This window comes from Mustela erminea, chromosome 17, assembly GCF_009829155.1.
Source record: "Mustela erminea isolate mMusErm1 chromosome 17, mMusErm1.Pri, whole genome shotgun sequence".
NCBI classification, from domain to species: Eukaryota; Metazoa; Chordata; class Mammalia; order Carnivora; family Mustelidae; genus Mustela; species Mustela erminea.
Window position 1 is genome coordinate 30,696,647 of NC_045630.1, and position 20,148 is coordinate 30,716,794.

Below are 20,148 nucleotides of genomic sequence, written 5' to 3' on the forward strand. Positions count from 1 at the left end.
AAGGAATTCCAAGGGCGCCTCGGCGCAGCTAAGTGTTCCTCATGCTTGTGGCTCAGGTCATGATCTTGGGGTCACGGGACTGAGACCCACCTAAGACTCCATGCTCAGTGCAGAGTCTGCTTGAGTTTCTCTCTCCCTCGGCCCCTCCACGCCCCCATGCTCTAGCTCGCTCTCTCTCTCCCTCTAAAATAAATAAATAAATCTTCAAAAAATAACAAAGGAATTCCATGTTAAGCAAATACCAAATTCTGGCTACAAAGACTGTGGCAAAATGAAAAATGCTTATGCATCAGAGTTAAGAAGAAAAAGTCCTAATCAAAACTGTGTGTCTTGGGGCTCCTGGGTGGCTCAGTCGGTTAAATGTCCATCTTGGGCTCAGGTTGTGATCTCGGGGTCCTGGGATCGAGCCTGCATTAGGCTCTCTGCTCGGCGGGGAATCTGCTTTTCCCTCTTCCTCTCCCACTTCCTCTGTGCTCTCTCTCTCAAGTAAATAAAACCTTTAAAAAAAAGTTGTGTGCCTTGTGTGGTGTGTCTCCCTCACCTTTGTGCCTTGCTCTGTACTGGAAACCCTCCACTCCTCTCTGCACCTCTCCTTGTTGATGCTTACTTCTCAGTATGTTTCCTAACAGCAATCACACCCCTTCCTTGAGCCCCTGGGACAGACTGCAACTGCTTCAGAGACCACCCCAGTTCTACACACTCACACATGCACATTTGCTCGCACACAGGCACACACCTACATACACACCACTCACACTCTTGCACACGCATGCAGATCGCTCACAATCACACTCACATATACACACACATACACACTACTTGCACTCACCCATCTCACACCACACATGCACACTCTCATGCACACACACACACTCACTCAGTGTCAAACCCTCCAGAGGCTCTGGTAGGTTTCCCTGGCCTTTTGGTTTGTTAAGCACAACTTTAAAAGCTGCCCCCCCGGGACGCCTGGGTGGCTCAGTGGGTTAAGCCGCTGCTTTCGGCTCAGGTCATGATCTCAGGGTCCTTGGATCGAGTCCCGCATCGGGCTCTCTGCTCAGCAGGGAGCCTGCTTCCTCCTCTCTCTGCCTGCCTCTCTGCCTACTTGTAATCTCTCTGTCAAATAAATAAATAAAATCTTTAAAAAAAAAAAAAAAGCTGCCCCCCCAAAAGGCTGGTAAACGTCCCTTATGCTCAGCAACTATAAAATCACCACCTGTTACACAAATCAGCCATCTACCCAGCAACCTATTTATTACCCACCCTCTCGAGTTTATACAGAAAGACAAACCAAATAACTCTCAACAAATTCCTTTAAAAAATAAATAAAAAGAAGAAAGATTATTTCTCAGCCCAAAATGCCCTTGTCAACTGGTGACAAATAAAACACACATTATGGGATAAATTAAAGGCCCTGGGGTCAGCGCCCTAACTCTCCAGGGAAATCACTGACTAAACCTTTCTAAATTGATTAGACGGCTCCTCTCCTCAGTTCTGATGCCGTTGGATGTTACAACAAAAGAGCCAAAGTCCTTCAGTGGTGCCATCAACAGACGACGCCAGCTTTTCCCTTCCTCTGGCCTAAAGGCTCCTGCTCTAAACTCAGAAATAAAATAGAAACTTTTGGAAATAACCTAAAAAAGAAATGTAATAAAACCTGTAGCAGGCACTCCTAACTATGGACACCATAGTGAACAGACCCAGGCATGCGGGCTTCCCTGTTGGGCGCAGACCGCATGTCCCAAACACCTGTCCAGTCCCTACAAGGCACTCAGTTAGAATTGCCAGGGCTCCGAGCACAAGAACAGGTGACCTCGTGAACACAGGCTGCCCAGCCCAAGGTTGGCAAAATAAAAATCAATTTCCTGGGATTGAGTGAATGCATTTAACTATGGTTAATGTTCTATTTTGAGTAAGTATGTGAGGAAATGTACTTTTCTTCCTCTTTTGTCTCTAACCTTCTGTTTAACATGCTTCCATAAACTGGACTGGAACATTCTGCCAGTGATATAATATTCCAACATCCCTCCTTAGAATTCAGGAGGGGAAAAAAAGGAACTTCTTATGAAAATTCATAGTATGGTGTTGAAGTAAGGAAATTACAGAGAAACTTGAAAATACTGATTCTGTAGAATATATTAGTAGGCTTTACAAACCACCTGAAATAATGATCAAAATGGTTAAATATTACTCAAAATTCTTTTACTAAGTTCCTTTACTTTTCATGATTATGTAATTATTTACTGAGGACCAATAAAAATCCACCCTCTTTCCTGTAAGATTGAACTGGAAAAATCAAACTCGCAACCATCAGCAAGACACAAACCTCATTTAATCTGAAGTGGCAAAACTGTTCTGGGACCAAGGGCTGTGCTTTATAGGGAAGGGAAATGCCTACAAGCACTGAAATGTTGATAAGTGTTTAACAACCAGCTCTCCAAAGGAAAGGCACTACCTGGCCACACTTGCCAACTTCTACTTTATAAACACTCCCATGACGGCCAATGTCAACATGATGTCTCTGAGCACAGAGCTGGGTGTGGACACACGGTAGCATATCACTGCCGAGTGTCTCCACCACGAAGATCCAAGAGATGGGAATGACCTCAAGAGTGTACATCAAAAAACAAAATCTCATACAATAATTAGGAAGTATTGGTTTTGAGTATTTATTACCACTGCCTTAAATACAGTGCATTGAATTGTAAGTGATAAAGATAAAAATTTCTAGTAATGGCTTTGCTTGATGCACAGCTTAAAAAATTCCTGCAGATTTAACAACTCTTGTGAGGCAGGATGAGCCAGATCTAGCACACTGTTCCCAGAAAATGGTCCTGGAACCTCCCACACAGCTTTACAGGTAATGAAGCTTCCCTGCAGGCCAGGAATTTGACAAACCTGAGCGTCTCAGACAGAGAGTAACCCTTACTCTAACCCTTACAGGCGACTGCAGGCCGACCTCTGGAAGCAAATTGGATGGTCCTTCTTCCTTAGCTCAGGAGATGAGCTGATAAGGGTAACGAAATCATTCTGGTACATAAAAGTGAATTACAACTGTAGAGGATTTACAAGTTAACTCAGGAAGCAGAAGTGGCCTGGCTGTATTGATATGTAACAAGGATGCTAACTGTACAGGGTCCCTGACTTAGAAAACCCTTACTGGTTTTCAACTCTATGACGGTGATATCGTTTCAGGAGAAACCCTGCTTCCAATTGTGAATTGTGCCCTGATCCCAGGCTAACGATCTGTGATACTCTCTGGTGATGCTGAGCAGCAGCCCCCACTCCCCGTCAGCCGGGGATCACAAGGCTCGACACCGATACACTGATAACCATTCTGTACCCGTACGACCATTCTGTTTTTCACTTTCAGTACAATCCTCAATAAATTACATGAGATAGTTGACACTTTATTATAAGACAGGCTTTGTGTCAGATGATTCTGCCCAACTGTAGGCTAATGTAGGTTTCTGAGCAGTTTTGAGGTCCGCAAAGCTAAGCTGTTTGGTAGGATAGATATAGTACATGTATTTTCAGCTTAACAATATTTTCAACCAACAAGGGGTTTATCGAACATAACTCTGTTTTAAGTCCAGGAAGATCTGTGTATTAATGTCTCTTATGTACTGTATAAATAAAACCAGTGGAACAAAACAAAATAGCAGTTGAGTTACACTGAATTGGAAAAACTCAAAACAGTCTGTGAGATCAAATCTGAGCATCATGGTAGGGCTCAAAGGAGAGATGGCGAAGATCCAACACTCTGCTGACCCACACTTACGGGACACGTGCACACCTGTCCCCTTTGCACCCAGAGACAAAACAAACAAACAAAACCAAAAACACAAAAACCAGGATCACTCTGTGTTACTCTGGACCCAAAATATGAAAACTTGAGCCTTTCCTGCAGGTTACTGACCCCCCACAAAAACATCTCTCTCCCTACCTTTTGCAGTGTTGGTATCTGGAGATATGCCTATCCTTTGTAAGTACTAAAATCATGCCAAAAAACAAGTATTTTCCTACCACACACGGACTGACTGTAAACTCAGATATTTGTTCATTTCTTTCAATATGTCACATTTTTTTCCTTAACGAACCTGTCTTTCCAAAGCCTGGTCTCCCTTACAAACCTCTGTAGAAGTTATTTTCATCTCTGAGTCTTTCTGTGATGGTAACTTGCTTATCTGTCCCGATCTCATGGTCCTACATGCTGAACAAGGTGCTCCTTCCAGTCATGGCCACGTGGCTCCTGTGAGACCAACCTTCCTACAAATAACAACTATCAACTCTGGGCAAAATGTAAAAACAACTATCTGAAAACGTTGAAGATGAACCAAAAACAGGTGGATACTGGAAGGAAGTCAACACTTGGATGAAGGGAAAAGAACTGGGAGTGTTTCCCATTTTTTATGGCTTTTCTCCTGAGGTAAGGCCTCACTATGCAAGGCAGCTAAAAGTCAGAAAGAAAACCCAAAGTTTTACTGACTTGAAGAACCAAAGCACAGAGTTGAGAGAGACACAGCTGCTGTAAAACAAAGGGGAAAATCCTGAAAAGTGGAGAGCCATAAAGGGGGAGCCCCAAATTGTGTGTATAAATTCTGCCCAAATCTCTTGCTAATTCCAGAGCCACACATGTATGAAGCAGACTTCTAGCAGTCCAGCAAAGACTAAATGAAGTGAGCAGAAATTTCACCTACCATTCACAGCAGTGAAGACAAAGTTAGGAGTCTAAATTCAGCAAAGTTAACTGCCTACTATACCCAACCCCCCCCAAAAAAAGTACTCCTCAGGAGAACACAGCAGACCTGAGAATCTCTACAACATATTCACATTCACAATGTCCAGGACAAAGTTCAAAATTACTTAACATTCAACGGGCACGTGGGTGGCTCAGTTGGTTTAGCGCCTGCCTTCGGCTCAGGTCATGATCCCAGGTCCCTGGGATCAAGTCCCACATTGGGCTTCCTGCTCAGTGGGGAGTCTGCTTCTCCCTCTGCCCCTCACCCCGCTCATGCTCACTTACTTGCTCTCTCTCTCTCTTTCTCTCAAATAAATAAAACCTTTTTAAAAAACTATTTAACATTTGGGGCACCTGGGTGGCTCAGTGGGTTAAAGCCTCTGCCTTCAGCTCAGGTCATGATCCCAGGGTCCTGGGATCGAGCCGCATCAGGCTCTCTCCTCAGCAGGGAGCCTGCTTCCTCCTCTCTCTCTCTCTGCCTGCCTCTCTGCCTACTTGTGATCTTTGTCTGTCACATAAATAAATAAAATCTTTAAAAAAAATTATTTAACATTCAAAGAAACAGGAAGACATTATCTATACTCAAGAAAAAAAAAATGAAGATCAACCCTGAAATAATTCATGTATTGGAATTAGCAGACATGGGTTATAAAACAATTATAACTAAGCTCAAGGACATAAAGTAAAGTATGCTTACAATGAATGAAAAATAGGAAATATCAGCAGGTAACTAGAAAGTATACAGAGAACTAAATAGACATTCTAGAGCTGAAAAATATCTGAAATGTTTAAACTCATTGAATGGGCTTAACAGTAGAATGAAGATACAGAAGAGTCAGTGACCTTGAGGACAGATTTCTTTTTTTAAGATTTTTATTTATTTATTTGACAGAGAGATCACAAGTAGGCAGAGAGGCAGGCAGAGAGAGAGGAGGAAGCAGGCTCCCCGCTGAGCAGAGAGCCCAATGCAGGACTCGATCCCAGGACCCTGAGATCACGACCCGAGCCGAAGGCAGAGGCTCAACCCACTGAGCCACCCAGGCGCCCCATTGACCTTGAGGACCCCATTAACAGATTTCTTTTCTAATCTGAAGAGCAGAAGGAAAAAATTAACAGAGCTTCAGAAACCTGTGGGACATTACCAGAAGATTTAACATATGTACAATTGGAGTCCTAAAGGAAAGGAGAAATAAAACGAAGCAGATAAGATACTTGAGGAAATAATGGCTAAACATTTCCCAAAATTACTATGTCCCATTGAGATGGCAAGCTCAGTAAAAGCAAGAAGTTCTGGGTTATAACCTCTTTAGCAGTCCACACAGCACCTAACAAAGTCAGGCCACACAGCAGATTTGCAACTAATATGTATTGATACATTCAACATTCAAAATAATTACCTGCTGAGTGCATACTGTGCGTAAAGCGTAATGAAAGGGGCTAGAAACACAGAGATGATGTGATTAATAACCACCGTGCTTAGTGGAAGGCTGAGCTTTTGCACAAGGTAAGAGGGAGAAGCCCCACTGCTTCTTTCTGAGGAAGGAAAAGGTTTCATTCTTTCGTAGGCAATTCGTCATAATTTGATTTGTTTGTTAACGGTGGTCCCTGCCAAAAGGAAACTATGACATTGTGAAAATGCAGCTGATGGCCACACGTATCTCTTTCTGATCCTCTTCAAATGCTCCTTTTCTCCCCTAACTTTGTTCATTTAGGAAAAAAGGGTGAGGCTCTCTACACAATTTTCACTGATTTTGCTGGCCAGTGCCTTTAGCTTTTAGACAGAATTTATACCTTCAAGACACCTACAGATGATTAGCCACAACATATTTTGATACTTCTGTAACATACAGGGAGAAATCTCTGAGAAAGACCATCTTTCCACTTCAGAAAGGATACACAGAGGTGTATGAATATAAGATCAAAGGACAAGTTTATGTGTGTGTGCGTGTGTATGTGTGTGTGTGTGAGAGAGAGAGACAGACAGACAGACAGCGAGGCAAAGAGAGTCAGAGAGACAGAAACACAGAGAGAAAAACAGAAAAAGTGAGACTCATAACATCCCCTTCTCTGTGTGAAACCGTGAAGCATTTCCCTCAGACTGTTTACATGCTGTCCACCAGCAGTCCATGATTCTGAGAAGCAGCCTGTGCACAAATACACTCAGCAAAGCACCCTAGCAGAGATGTGCTGGACTGATGTGCTTGTTTCCAGTATCACTGTGGATATAAGGACATGGTTTTGGGCATTGGATCCAAAACCAGATGCCTGAACCCATAAATTTAGTAAATCCCCTTGAAATGAGCTGCTGGAAATGTCTTATTTCTATTATAAAAAAGAACTCATCCATCAAGATACAGCAGAAATTAGATTTTGGTGTGTGTGCAGGAGCTTCTGAGCCAGGAAGTGGTATTTATGAGTTTGGTTATGGCTCTGTCCCTGACTCTCAGAGTGACTTTGGTCAGGATTTTAGTCTCGCCGGTGCCTGTGTACCCAGACAGTTGGGGATAATCCCCTCCGTGATCCATGCCACAGCCGGCCACATCTATCACAATAGCAGAACCGTCATCCACAGTTCGCTCCTGTGCATCGGGCATGGTGAGGAGCACTCTGCTTGCGTGATTTCTGACCCTAGCAATCATCCTGTAGGTGGGCACTACTCAGTCTGCAGATGATGGCACTGGATTTTAGAGAGATCTAGCAAATTTGGAAAAGTCACACCAACCAGTAAGCGACAGCACCAGGATTCTATCGAATGCCTCTCACTACAGGACATTAGTTTGCTTTGACTCATTAGACATAGTTGATATATGAAAGGACACTCAAGTGTATGTGCGTGTGTGTGTGTATATGTATATATATATGTATATATATACATATATATATATTCAGAAAAGAAGAGGAAGAAGAATGCTTAGGAACTGCATTCATGGAGCGTAAATCTAGATGAACAAGGAGATATGGCCTAAATCAACTAGAGACTATAAACAACACACAGAGTGAGAGCTGCAGGCTGCACTTAGGGACCATGCATACAACAAAAAGTCAGACAGTGTTTGAGATGCTTGGTGGGTCCCTTGGAAACCACTGGAGTTCTCAGGCTGTATGCATCCTAACCTGAATGATAACCAGGAGTCCCACCGCCACACCATGCAGGACAAAAAGGGTTGTGCATCCCCTACCACGTGATTCCAGATGCAACCTGAAGAGAAGTCCCTAATGTTTGCAAATCCACAACTTTAGAAAAATGCACTTGCACGAGTAGACGATTGTTGATGAAGCTCGGAAGCCCACTGTACCACCATCTCTCTCTGTTTTGGCAGGCTTAAAATCTCCCATAACTGAAGTTTTAAAAGACGCAAGGAGAAAAGAGAAAGAAAAAGAAAAATGGTGGTCTGCCTGAGGTGGAAGAGAGATGCCTGAAAACAAAGGAGAAATCCTGATAAAATAAATGACATGTGAAGGGGACTCTTCCCCTTGTTGGCCAATAGCTATAGCGTGTCAAGGGGAAAAAACTCAGGGAAGGAAGAGAAAGTCCTCCTGTGAAAACCTGAGTGTGTTCTTACAAGAAGTGAGGGATTCTGAATGATCAAGAAAAACCTGGTTGTTGGAAGAGCCACCAGGTGGCCCAATATGGCAGAGCTGGGAGCAGCTGCATGTGGAGCTTGTGAACGAAGGGCAGGTTTACAACAGACACCTCCTTACAATGAACTTAAATACATCCCAGCACAAAATTCAAAAACATCACTAAGATATATTAAAATACACATAACGGGCGCCTGGGTGGCTCAGTCGGTTAAATGTCTGACTTATTTCAGCTCGGGTTGCAATCTCCAGGATCGTGAGATCAAGCCCCACATTGGGACTCAACAGGGAGTCTGCTTGAGATTCTCTCTCTCTCCCTCCCTCTGCCCCTTCCGCTTGGGCACATGCTCTCCACCTCTCTCTCAAATACAAATAAGTCTTTAAAAAAAAAAAAAGTACACATGGGCACCTGGGTGGCTCAGTTGGTTAAGCGACTGCCTTCAGCTCAGGTCATGATCCTGGAGTTCCGGGTTTGTGACCCTCATCGGGCTCCCTGCTCGACAGGGAGTCTGCTTCTCCCTCTGACCCTCCCCCTTCTCATGTGCTCGTGCTCTCTCTCTCTCTCTCTCTCTCTCTCTCATTCTCTCTCTCTCACAAATAAATAAATAAAAAATTTTTTTAAACTTTTTTTAAAAGTACACATATCAAAGACATATATATACTGATGTCTCAATATATAAACAGTTTGGGGCTTCCACACAGTTATTTATTTTTGTCTAGTTGATCTTGTTTGCTGCCATTGGCATGAGATGGCCAGTAGCTGGGGCTGTGACTGCTGTTCTTTTGTTCAGTTATAAGTTGTAAACCAGTGATTCCCAATCTTTTTCAAGTTACCGTTGTTTATTTGACTTGATGAAACTTGTTCCTTTTTTTAAACCTCCCTAAAGGAAAAAAAGCTTTATGACAATTTATTTTTTAATTTTTATTAAATAAGCAAAAAAAAAGTCCTGGTAATTCTTCTCAAAAATTGTTTTTCAGGACACCTGACTGGCTCAGTCCATGGAGCACATGACTCTTGATCTCTAGGCTGTGAGTTCAAGCCCTAAGTTGGGTGTAGAGATTACCTAAAAATAAAATCTCCCAAAAATTGTTTTTCACATTAATAGGAATACAAAATACCCACCATTCAATATGGTAACATTAACAATATTAGGCATCCAATCAAAAACTACTAATCATACAAAGGAATAGGAAAACCTTACCTTTAACAAGGAGAATGATCAGTCAAGATGGACTGACCCAGAACTGGTAGCCCCAGGTGTTAAAATTAATAGACAGGTACATAAAAATTGTCATTAATGTTGTATTAAATATGTTCAGGGTGGCTCAGTCAGTTAAGAACCTTGCCATCTGCTCAGGTCATGATCTCAGGGTCCTGGGATCGAGCCCAGGTCAGGCTCCCTGCTCTCTTGGGAGTCTGCTTCTCCCTCTGCCTGCTGCTCCCCAGCCTATGCTCTCTTTCTCTCTCTGTCAAATAAATAAATAAAGTCTTTAAAATAAATAAATACACAAATACATTCAAAATTTAAGTGCACACATGAAACATATTTCTTAAAGACTCTTATCAAACTTCCAGATAATATAGACCTGAAGCCATAAAACTCCTAGAAGAAAACATTGGTGGTAAGCTCCTTGACATTTGTCTTGGCAATGAGTTTTTGGATTTGACACCAAAAAGCAAGAACAAATAAGTGGGACTATATCAAACTAAAATGTTTGTGCATTATTGGAGGGAATGTAAATCAGTGAAGCTACTATGTAAAACAGTATGGAGTTTCCTCAAAAAATTTAAAATGGAAATACCAGATGATCCAGCAATTTCACTTCTGGGTATATATCCAAAAGAAAGCAGGAAATCAAAGAGTTATTTCTATCCCCATGTTCATTGCAGCATTTTCTCAATAGTGAAGATACGGAAACAACCTAAGTGTCCATCATTGAATGAACACACACACACACCCCCACATACATACAACAGAATATCATTCAGCCATGAGAAAGGAAATCCTGATATTCATGACATCATGGACCTTGATAGCACCACTAAGTGAAATAAGCCAGACAAAAGATTGCATTACAATTCAAATGTAAACTGTAAAATTATGAAATTTTGAAAAAACAAAAAACATGGGAAAAAGTCTTGAAGAACTTAGGTTAGGAAAAGTGTTCAGATTTGACATTAAAAATATGATCTATAAAAGGAAAACTTTACAAATTGGACCTCTTAAAAATTCTTGCTCTTTCTGTGAAAGACCCTGTCATGAAAACAAAAAGACAAATTACAGACTGGAACAAAATTTTCAGAAACCACATAGCTACCAAAGGACTTGGTGTCTAGAATGTATAAAGAGTTCTCAAAACCCAACGGTACAGGGGCACCTGGGTGGCTCAGTTGATTGAGCATCTGCCTTCAGCTCAGGTCATGATCGTGGGGTCCTGGGATGGAGTCCAACACTGGACTTTCTGCTCAGTGGGGAGTCTGCTTCACACTCTCACTCTCCCTCTCTCTCTCTCTCTCTCTCTCCTCTCTCTCTCTCAAATAAATAAATAAAATCTTTTTTTAAAAATAGCCAATAGTACAAAAGTAAATAATAGAGTTAGAAAGAGGGCTGAGGATATGCCAATGAAGGTGGCAAGTAAGCAAATGACCCACTCTAAAACATCAGCAACCAGGGAAATGTACATTAAAACCCCCAAATCGGGGCACCTGAGTGCCTCAGTCAGATACGTGTCTAACTCTTCGCTTCAGCTCAGGTCATGATCTCAGGGTCATGAGACTGAGCCCCGAGTCAGTCTCCACGCTCAGCAGGGAGTCTGCTTGAGATTCTCTCACTCCTTCTGCCCCTCCCTCCACTCACAAGCCCTCACTCTCTAAAATAAATAAATAAATATATATATATATATTTTTTTAAAGCCACCAAGTAAGAAATCCCAATGCTGGCAAGAATGTGGAAAACCTAGATCCCCCATACACCGCTGGAAGGAATATAAAAGGTTATAGCCACTCTGGAAAATAATTTGGCATTTTCTTCTAAAACTAAAAATGTACTGGGGCGCCTGGGTGGCTCAGTGGGTTAAGCCACTGCCTTCAGCTCAGGTCATGATCTCAGGGTCCTGGGATCAAGCCCCACATCGGGCTCTCTGCTCAGCAGGGAGCCTGCTTCCTCCTCTCTCTCTGCCTGCCTCTCTGCCTGCTTGTGATCTTTCTCTGTCAGATAAATAAATAAAATCTTAAAAAAAAAAAAAACTAAAAATGTACTTACCATGCAACCCAGCATTAGCACTCTTGGGCATTTATCAAAGGCAAATGAAAACCTACAACACTCAAAAACCTATACAAGAATGTCCATAGCAACTTTGTTTGTAATAGCCAAAAACTATAGACTCCACAGGAATGTTCCTCAATGTGTAAATGATTAAATAAATACATTGTGGCACATCCAAACCATGGAATATTACCGAGCAATCAAAGGGAACAAACTACTGATACAATGAGACCTTAGACTAGCCTCCAAGGAGAGTGAAAGACTATATACTGCATGATACTATGTAAATTATTTCATTTACATAACACTCTTGAAACAACTATAATATGAAAATGGAGAACAGATAAGTGGTTGCCAGATGTCATGAATTAGAGGAAGGGGGGCAGACTGACTATGAAGTACAAGGGAGCCTTGTGGTGGTAATAAAAGATACTGTATCTCACTTGTGGCAATTGCACAAAGCCACACAAAAAGTAAAATTGCACAGATATAAATACATACATACTACAAATGAGTATATGTATAGCTGATGAAATGTGAATAAACTCTGGGTGGTATCAATGCCAAATTCCTGGTTTTGATATGGTCCTACAGTTATGCAAGAGATCAATACTGAAGGAGGCACAGGTGAAGGGTACACAACAGGACCTTCCCATATGTTTCACTGCAACTTCCTGTAAATATAGTTATTTCAAAATAAAGAGTCAAAAATAAAAGAAACTTATTATTTAACATAAAAACAATAATATAGGGTTACTATAAACTAAGGTTTACAGTAAATATATAAGGAAAACATGTAAGAGCTATGGAGAAAAAAAAACAGGAGGAGAAAAGCATAGGTATATTCCATAGGCCCTTATACTACACTTAAAGTGGCCTAATATAACTTGATAGCAGGCTGATGAGTTAAAGATGATCACATAAAGCTCAGTGTAACCACTAAATGAGCAAGATGAAGAAAGATAACTAACAACACAACATAGAAGATAAAACAGAAACAGAAAATATTCCATCCAAAAGAAGGCAGCAAAAGAGGAAAAGGGGAATAAAGAACAGATGAAACTAAGAGAAAACAAATATAAATGATAAATTTAAATCTAATCATATGAATAGTCACTGTCACCAATAGGAACAAAATACATTCAAGTGCACATGGAACATTTACCAAGACAGACCATATTCTGAGCCATAACACATGTCTAAATAAATGTAAAAGGGCTTAACTCACACAAAGTATATTCTGTGATCACAAGGAATTAAATTAGAAATCAATAACAGAAAGATATCTGGAAAAATCTTGAAATGTCTGGAAATTAAATAACACACCTCTGAGTAACCCATGGGTCAAAGAAGAAGTCAAAAGGAAAATTAGAAAGACTAATTTTTTTTAAAGATTTTATTTATTTATTTGACAGAGAGAGATCACAAGAAGGCAGAGAAGGAGGCAGAGAGAGAGAGAAGGAAGCAGGCTCTCTGCTGAGCAGAGAGCCCGATGCAGGGCTCGATCACACAACTCTGGGATCATGACCTGAGCCGAAGGCAGAGGCTTTAACCCACTGAGCCACCCAGGCACCCCTAGAAAATGCTTTTAATGAGATGAAAATGAAAATACAACATATCAGAGTTTATAGGAGTCTGATAAATCAGTTCTTACAGGGAAATTTATAGCATGAATTGACTATATTAGAATAGAAGAAAGGTCTCAAATCAGGTCCTCCCATACAAAACTAGAAAAAGAAAAATAAATGAAACCAAAGTAAGCAAAACATAGAAAATAATAAAGATCAAAGAGGAAATCAATGAAACAGAAAACAGAAAAACAACATACAAAATCAATGAAAACTAAAGGTCATTCTTTGAGAATCTCAGTAAAATTAATAAACTTCTAGCCAGACTAATCAGATAAAAAGAGAGAAGATACAAATTAGCAGTATCAGGAAAGAAGTTAAGTAACATCACTAAAGACTCTACAGATACTAATAAGGTAATAAGAAAATATCATGAACAACTTTATGCCTTTATGTAAATTTGACAACTTGGATAAAATGAACAACTGATTGAAAGATGCAAATTATCAAAGCTCACTCAAGAAAAAATAAGTAACTTGAATAAACCTATTATCTATTAAAGACATCAAATTTATGGTTGAATCCTTCCCACAAAGAAAGCTCCTGGCCCAGATAGCTTTACTGGTGAATTCTTCCAAACATTTAAGGAAAAAGTAATACCAATACTACAGAAAGTCTTTCAGAAAATTGAAGATTGACAATTTCCTAATTCATTCTCTGAGCTAGCACTTCTCTGATACCAAAACCAAAAACATCATAAAAATTACAGACCAGTATCTTCAGGAATATGAATATTTTTCTAAAGAATTTTGGCACGATCATCTCCCCCATAGAATAAAACAGAGTAAAAGTCATACTGGGTATGAAAACATCTTCCCTTCAGAATGTGTAAGGACTCAGAGATAATGCTGTATTAAACAGCTTTCATTTAAAACATGCAGTGAATCAAGGGTAAGATGTAAGCACAGTAAAGAATACCTGATTAGGAATAAAAAGTTAAGCATACACCTACCATATGACCCAGCCATTCTACTGCTTGGTATATGCCCAAGAGTACAGAGAGTCTGGCACACAAGTGCTCTCAGCAACTCTAAGAGCCAATCCCAGAAATCACCCAAACACGCATGAACTGGAGCGCAGATATTGTGGTGCACCCACAACACTATCAATGGAGGAGCATTCCACACTAAAATGAAATGATACATACAACGAGATAGATGAATCTTTAAAAAAAAATATGCTGATACAAAACAGACCCCAAAAAAGAAAATATATGCTATGCGATTGCATTTGCATAAAACTTTAAGAACGCAAACTATGGCCATAGCAACAGAAGGCAGTGCAGATGGAGCCCTGACGTGGGGCTCGATCTCACAACCCTGAGATCCTGACTTGAGCCAAGTGAGATCCTCAACTTGAGTTGAGTGGGTCACTCAACTGACTGCATGCCCCAGGTGCCCCATTAATAAAGCTATTTTTAACAAAAGGTGAGTCCAGGATCAAGAAAGACCTGGGTCCTAGGGCTGGGACAAGTCCCAGCATCTCCGTGCCCCTACAACAGAAGTGGGCTTTTCAGGATTAGGACCAGGACTTCCGCCAACACCAAATGTGCACTGCACCACGGCTGTCAGAGCAGCCTGCCTCTCCCCACTGCACCCTCATTCCCCTCCTCCCTGCTCACCCCCATATTTAAACAGAAGCCGAGAGACACTGCAACATGCTTATGAAATCCAGCCCCACCCTATGGCAAGAACACTGAAAACTCCATAGTTCTAAGAACAAGAGCACAAACAGATCTATTTTATTGTGTCCACAGGGTCCTAGCAGAGATTCGAGTTGTGGGATTTGCCCCCATGCTGTAGTGTGTAGATAAGAGCAGGAAAACAGCTGGGCAGGTCCCTGCATCAGTTCCAATAGGTTTGGCTTCATGTAACGGGAAACCTGATCATTGACACGCCTGCATTTATTCTTCTCCTTTACTGGAGACTAGAGGTGCATTGTGGAGAGCAGCTCTGGGTGAGGCCATCGGGGTCTCAGCCTTCTGCTGTCTTCCTGGGCATGTGGCCTCCACCCTCTGGGTTCCATGAAGTCTGCCAGAGACCTGTGATCTGACCAGCAGGAGCAGGAAGGGGGAAAGGCAAAGGGAGGAGCTCTGATTGTCCTGGAAGGCAACAGGGGTGCTGCCCAGAGGAGGGAGAGGGTAATTACCAGCAGGTCAGGGGCCTGGCTGTTTGGAGTCAAAAAGACAGCAGACACTAGAACCAATACTGGAATAGCACTTGTGCTATCAGCACCCTAAAACAGCCAGTCACCGGAGCTGAAACATGTCCTCTGGGTCTAAAGACCAACCATTGACTGTTGCTATAATTTTCTTCCCTTGAAGAATGGCTGCCAAGGAGCTCTGCTGCAGTGCTCTGGTCCCAGCCTTTAGCGACCACACGGCAAGTGCAGGAAGGAGCTCCCCTTGGCGTGAACCCAGCCCGGCACTGGGGGACCAAGGCTCTGCTCCTGAGTACCTTGAATGCTCCTTAAGGTGCTCAGCACCCAGGGTTTCTGGGCTGCCAGTGGAGAGCTGGAGGAAGAGACCCAGTCAAGCGAGGAGTGTCTGCTATCACCGAGCACATACTTGAAAAGTAAGTGCCCTCAACAAATCGTCAAAGCAGGCATGTCATCAGTTGGGGCCCAGTGGGAAAGCAGCAAGTCTGTTCACCGGGGTTAGGACCTATTGGTATCAGACAGTGAGAGGCACAGGGAAGGTGTGTGTCTTCATCAGACCTGGCTCTCCTGCCAGCCAGCCACAGGCCACACCCACCCGCAACCCTGTGTCAGTGGGGTGGGGGTGGGGGAAAGGAATTGGCCTCTCCTGCCTGTGAGGTTCCAGGGACTTGAGTGAGGGCTTGGCTCTCCACCTGGAGCCCCTGCCCTGAGCTTGCCCCTGGGGGTGAGCGGCCCAGGCCCAGCAGGAGAGCCACTGCAGGAGCTACCACTTGCTCCAGGACCAACTTCCACTCTTAAACAAGTTCAGAGTGAGTCCAGCCATACCGTGCTCCCTCCACATGCATGAAGGCACTAAAGGTGCCCAAACAAGGGATGGGGAGGGATAGGGGCACCCCAGGGAATGTCCTGCATACTGGGCCTCTCGCCCCAGGGCAGTACCTCGGCTACAAGCACTAAAGTAACACACCCCTTTTTGTTTAAAATAGATTTCGGAGAGAACGGAAAGGTACACAGTCAAAGAAGCCCCCCTCCCCAGACCTGGCTACGCTCCTTTTACAGTGCTGGTACATCTTTGTAAATTTTCTGTCCATGTGTATTTGCCAAAGTATGTTACTTATACATAATCTGATTCACAATAATAACATATAAAGTACATTATTAAAATTAGAAGGGGTTGCACCTGGGTGGCTCAGTCATTAAGGGTTCGCCTTCGACTTAGGTCACGATCCCAGAGTCCTGGGACCCGAGGCCTACATTAATCGGTTCCCTGTTCAGCAGGGAGCCTGATTCTCCCTCTCCAGCTCCCCCTACTTGTGTTCTCTCTCTTGCTGTCTGTCATAAATAAGTAAAATCTTTCAAAAAAAAAAAAAATCAGAAGTAGGAAAGCTACAGCCACTAAATATGATCCAAGCAGAAGGGCCTCCTCCCAGGGCGCAGTTTCTAGGACGGCCAGCAGGTGTCAGAGCCACCAATAGTATTCCCACGCTCCCGCAGGGAAGCTTCAGGAAGGGAAAAGTTCTACTGGAAATGAGATGGGGAGACCCCCTCCCACCATTGTTTGCCCCTTTGGCCCAATATTTTGTCTACTACTGGGGTTGGGGCAGGAGGAGTAAGGGGAGCTGCAGAAAGCAATTAAATTCTCAGACCACAGATTCCCATTCAGCTGGGGAGCCTTTGATCCTTGGAGAAGCTGTTGAAACGCTGTTGGATGGCCTCCCACAGCTGGGCGGCACTTCTGGAAGCTCAGGGAGATCCAAGGAGGGGCGAGTGTGGAGGGAAACACGCAGAGGAGGACTCTACGATGGCAAGCTTTGTCTCACAGTTTCTGTATGCGGAGCTTCCCCGACTTAACCTTGGGGTCATGGCCTCTTGGGCACTTCCCTCACTGGCCAGCCTGGCTGTCATCTGGAGCCACTGACCTAGGAGACCTTTGCCAGGCTGGAGCAGGCCTGGGTCCTGGGGCTGGTGGCCTGGGCTCGGCAGACAGACATGCCGTGAGGGGCTCTGTGTGGCACCCCACCCCCACCCCCTAGCTCAGCCTGTAATTCTGAGATCACCAAAGCAGGCCAACACAAAGGGGATGTTGAGGCAGGTACAACACCATCGGGGAATTGCGGAGAGGGGGACCACAACCTTGGCTCCGGAGGAGCAGACCCTTCCCTGAGAGTGTAGGAATGAAGGGAAGGATCTTTGCCACATGCCCCAGCTGGTACATGTCTGGTCTACTCCCTGGACCACACCCCACTTCTGGCGGTGGGTCCAGAGAAGAGCTCAGACAGGGTCCAGACCCACGGCACTCTGGGGCTTCTCAACGGTGGGACTTTACTACACAGAATGATCCCCAGCCTGCAGGAGGGGGTGGAAGGTGGGGTGCAGGGAGGGAGGAGCAAGATACGAGTTCAGCATCCTCTGGATGGTACTGCTGATAGGTGTGATTTCCACACATTCTGACAGGTAGGCGAAGGTGACCTTTCTCAGTGACTCAGATGACCTCATCTGCTAAACTGGTACATCTTATCCAGGCCCCAAGAAGCAACGCTCATTATTTAACTCACTCTGTACCTCACATGTCATCTATGTCATTTAAAATAATACACCTGTGCTACCATACACATAATAAAAATGGCAATTATCGTGAAAACACAGGTGGCATTCACATCCAAATATGACCATGCATTTTGATGCTCGATGTTTCAAGCATCATATACAAGCCGAATGCTTCATTTAAAAACAAACCAGGCTAAACCGCTGTCTGTGCTGGGATACACATTCATTTACCACGACTGGTATAATGAGCACAGCTTTGATGTCTGGCCATTGAGGGGTTTTCTTCCATTACCCTCTTACATATGACAGAAGAGGTATGGAACAGGAAGAATCGCTCGTAATGCTAACCAGCCCCACTCTCTTGGATCATGTCGGAGGGAATACTCTCTCTGAGGAGGGTCAGACAGAGCCAAGGGCAGGGGCCACCCTAATCTGCTCAAGGAAACCTGGTTAACAACGGGGCCTCCCTTGCAGGAACCATGGAATGGGTTGACTCCTGGATAATCCTAGGCCCACGGGATTCCTGGTAAAACAAATAGCCTCACAAGCCCCCTGAAAAGTCAAGCTAGTCCTTGCTAGTTCTACTACATCAGGCTGCTCACGTGACAAGGCTACACTAGGCCAAGACAGACTTCACTGGTCAAGGTCTATCTCGAGATACTCAAGTTTCCAGCTCCCTGGAAAAAAAGCAACCAATGGGGTCTTGGGGGTGGGAAGGGCTGGGGTTCAGGCGCCGCCCACCTCACTGAATCAGACCCCTGCTTGCCACACGCCCCCTTCACTTCAATCATGCTTTGGGGGTGAGTCAGGGAGGAGGTGGGTGGTTGTGCCTGGTTTTGCCAGGTGTCTGGTCCCCTAATGACCATGACTCCTCCCTCGACTTAATCCTTCCTGTACAGGGACTCCACCTCCAAGCCCTGCACTCAACCAGGCAAAAGGCCTCATTCAGAACTCCGTCTCTTCAGCAGTACCCGAGGCTGTTTCCCTTCCATAAAGCGGTAAGGAAATCACCCACATGGATACACAAAAACAGATCACTTCCTGAATCACACCTGAGTTCGGGTGCAGAGTTGGGGCACAGAGTAAGGCCAAGCTTCAAGCTCGAGGTCACTGGCCATAATTATCCCTCCCAAAAGGGCAGCCTTTCTTACCTGTAGCCAAGCAGCTTCTGAGGCATGACAAATAGCCGTGCCCGTGGAAACCCGGGAAGGAAGCATTCCTCAGCAGGCCTCCCGGCCCAGGTGTCAGGGACACGCACCAGAAGAGTAAACAGACTAAACCAATAGAAGCAAGAGAGAACTGGTTCTCCTGCTCTCTAGATGGCTCGTGACATTTCAATTATGTGCAGCACAATATCACAGCATTATTTTCAAGCTTTATGGAATCTCCTGGCTTCACAAAAGGAATATTAGTTGGTGCAGTTGAAGGATGGCTAGAGGCCAAGACAAGAAAGAAGTTCATGGGCAGGGATGAACCCCACAGCGGCACCATGTGTGGGACTGGGCGGGTAAAGCACGGCACCTTTTGTCCCGGGGAACCACAAGTGTGGGACGTTTGGGCTGTTGCTTATTTGCAATTTATTTCTCTGGATTAGAAGTGTATGTCCTTGAGGCAATGTCAGTGTCAAGTCAGCAAATGGCAGAGGAGCCCTGAGTTCCAGCTTCCCCAGTAGCTCTGCTGCGCGATGGCCCGTGGAACGGATCGAGGGAATCTTCCCGAAAGCCAGTGCGGAGAGTTCCCAAAGCACAACTGGACTCAGGATCTAAACAGACTGATCTTTCTTTTAGAATCTCTGTTGTGGGGCAAGGGGAGAGAAGGGTCCCATGTCCTCTCTCTGGGTCCCGACTTCTCTAAGATCTCCTTTCAAAACTCGTCAAGGGCAGACCGCAGCCCCCCAGTGAAAAGACGTCCCCGGAGTTCTTCCGACAATGATGCTATTGATGCTTCTAACACCTACAGGTGCCAAACAGGCCTGTTTCATAATATCACCTCAAACTGTATTCCTCTGGCCCTGAAACACTTTACTTTTTAAAAATACCCATTCATCTTGAAACACATCCCATGTTTAAGAGAGAAATGGATATGAGAGACAGATCATTTATTTCTTAATTCTACTGTCAGAACTACGACAGCACAAGTTTAACCCTAAATGGCCACTGGCTGTCAGCCTCGATGTTGGGGAGGACGCAGGGAACAGTGGGGACCATGCTGAACTACAGCACACATAACC

General features: G+C 43.9%; 1 long non-coding RNA gene across 3 annotated transcripts in view; it reads right to left on the reverse strand.

Annotated features, from left to right (window-relative positions):
* Positions 1 to 19,315, reverse strand: part of LOC116576648 — a 70,261-nt gene extending 50,946 nt beyond the window's left edge. For all 3 annotated transcript variants that reach the window (XR_004280240.1, XR_004280241.1, XR_004280242.1), the window contains exon 1: positions 19,070 to 19,315. This is a non-coding gene — a long non-coding RNA (uncharacterized LOC116576648). The remainder of the gene's footprint in view (positions 1 to 19,069) is intronic.
* Positions 19,316 to 20,148: the final 833 nt, after the last annotated feature.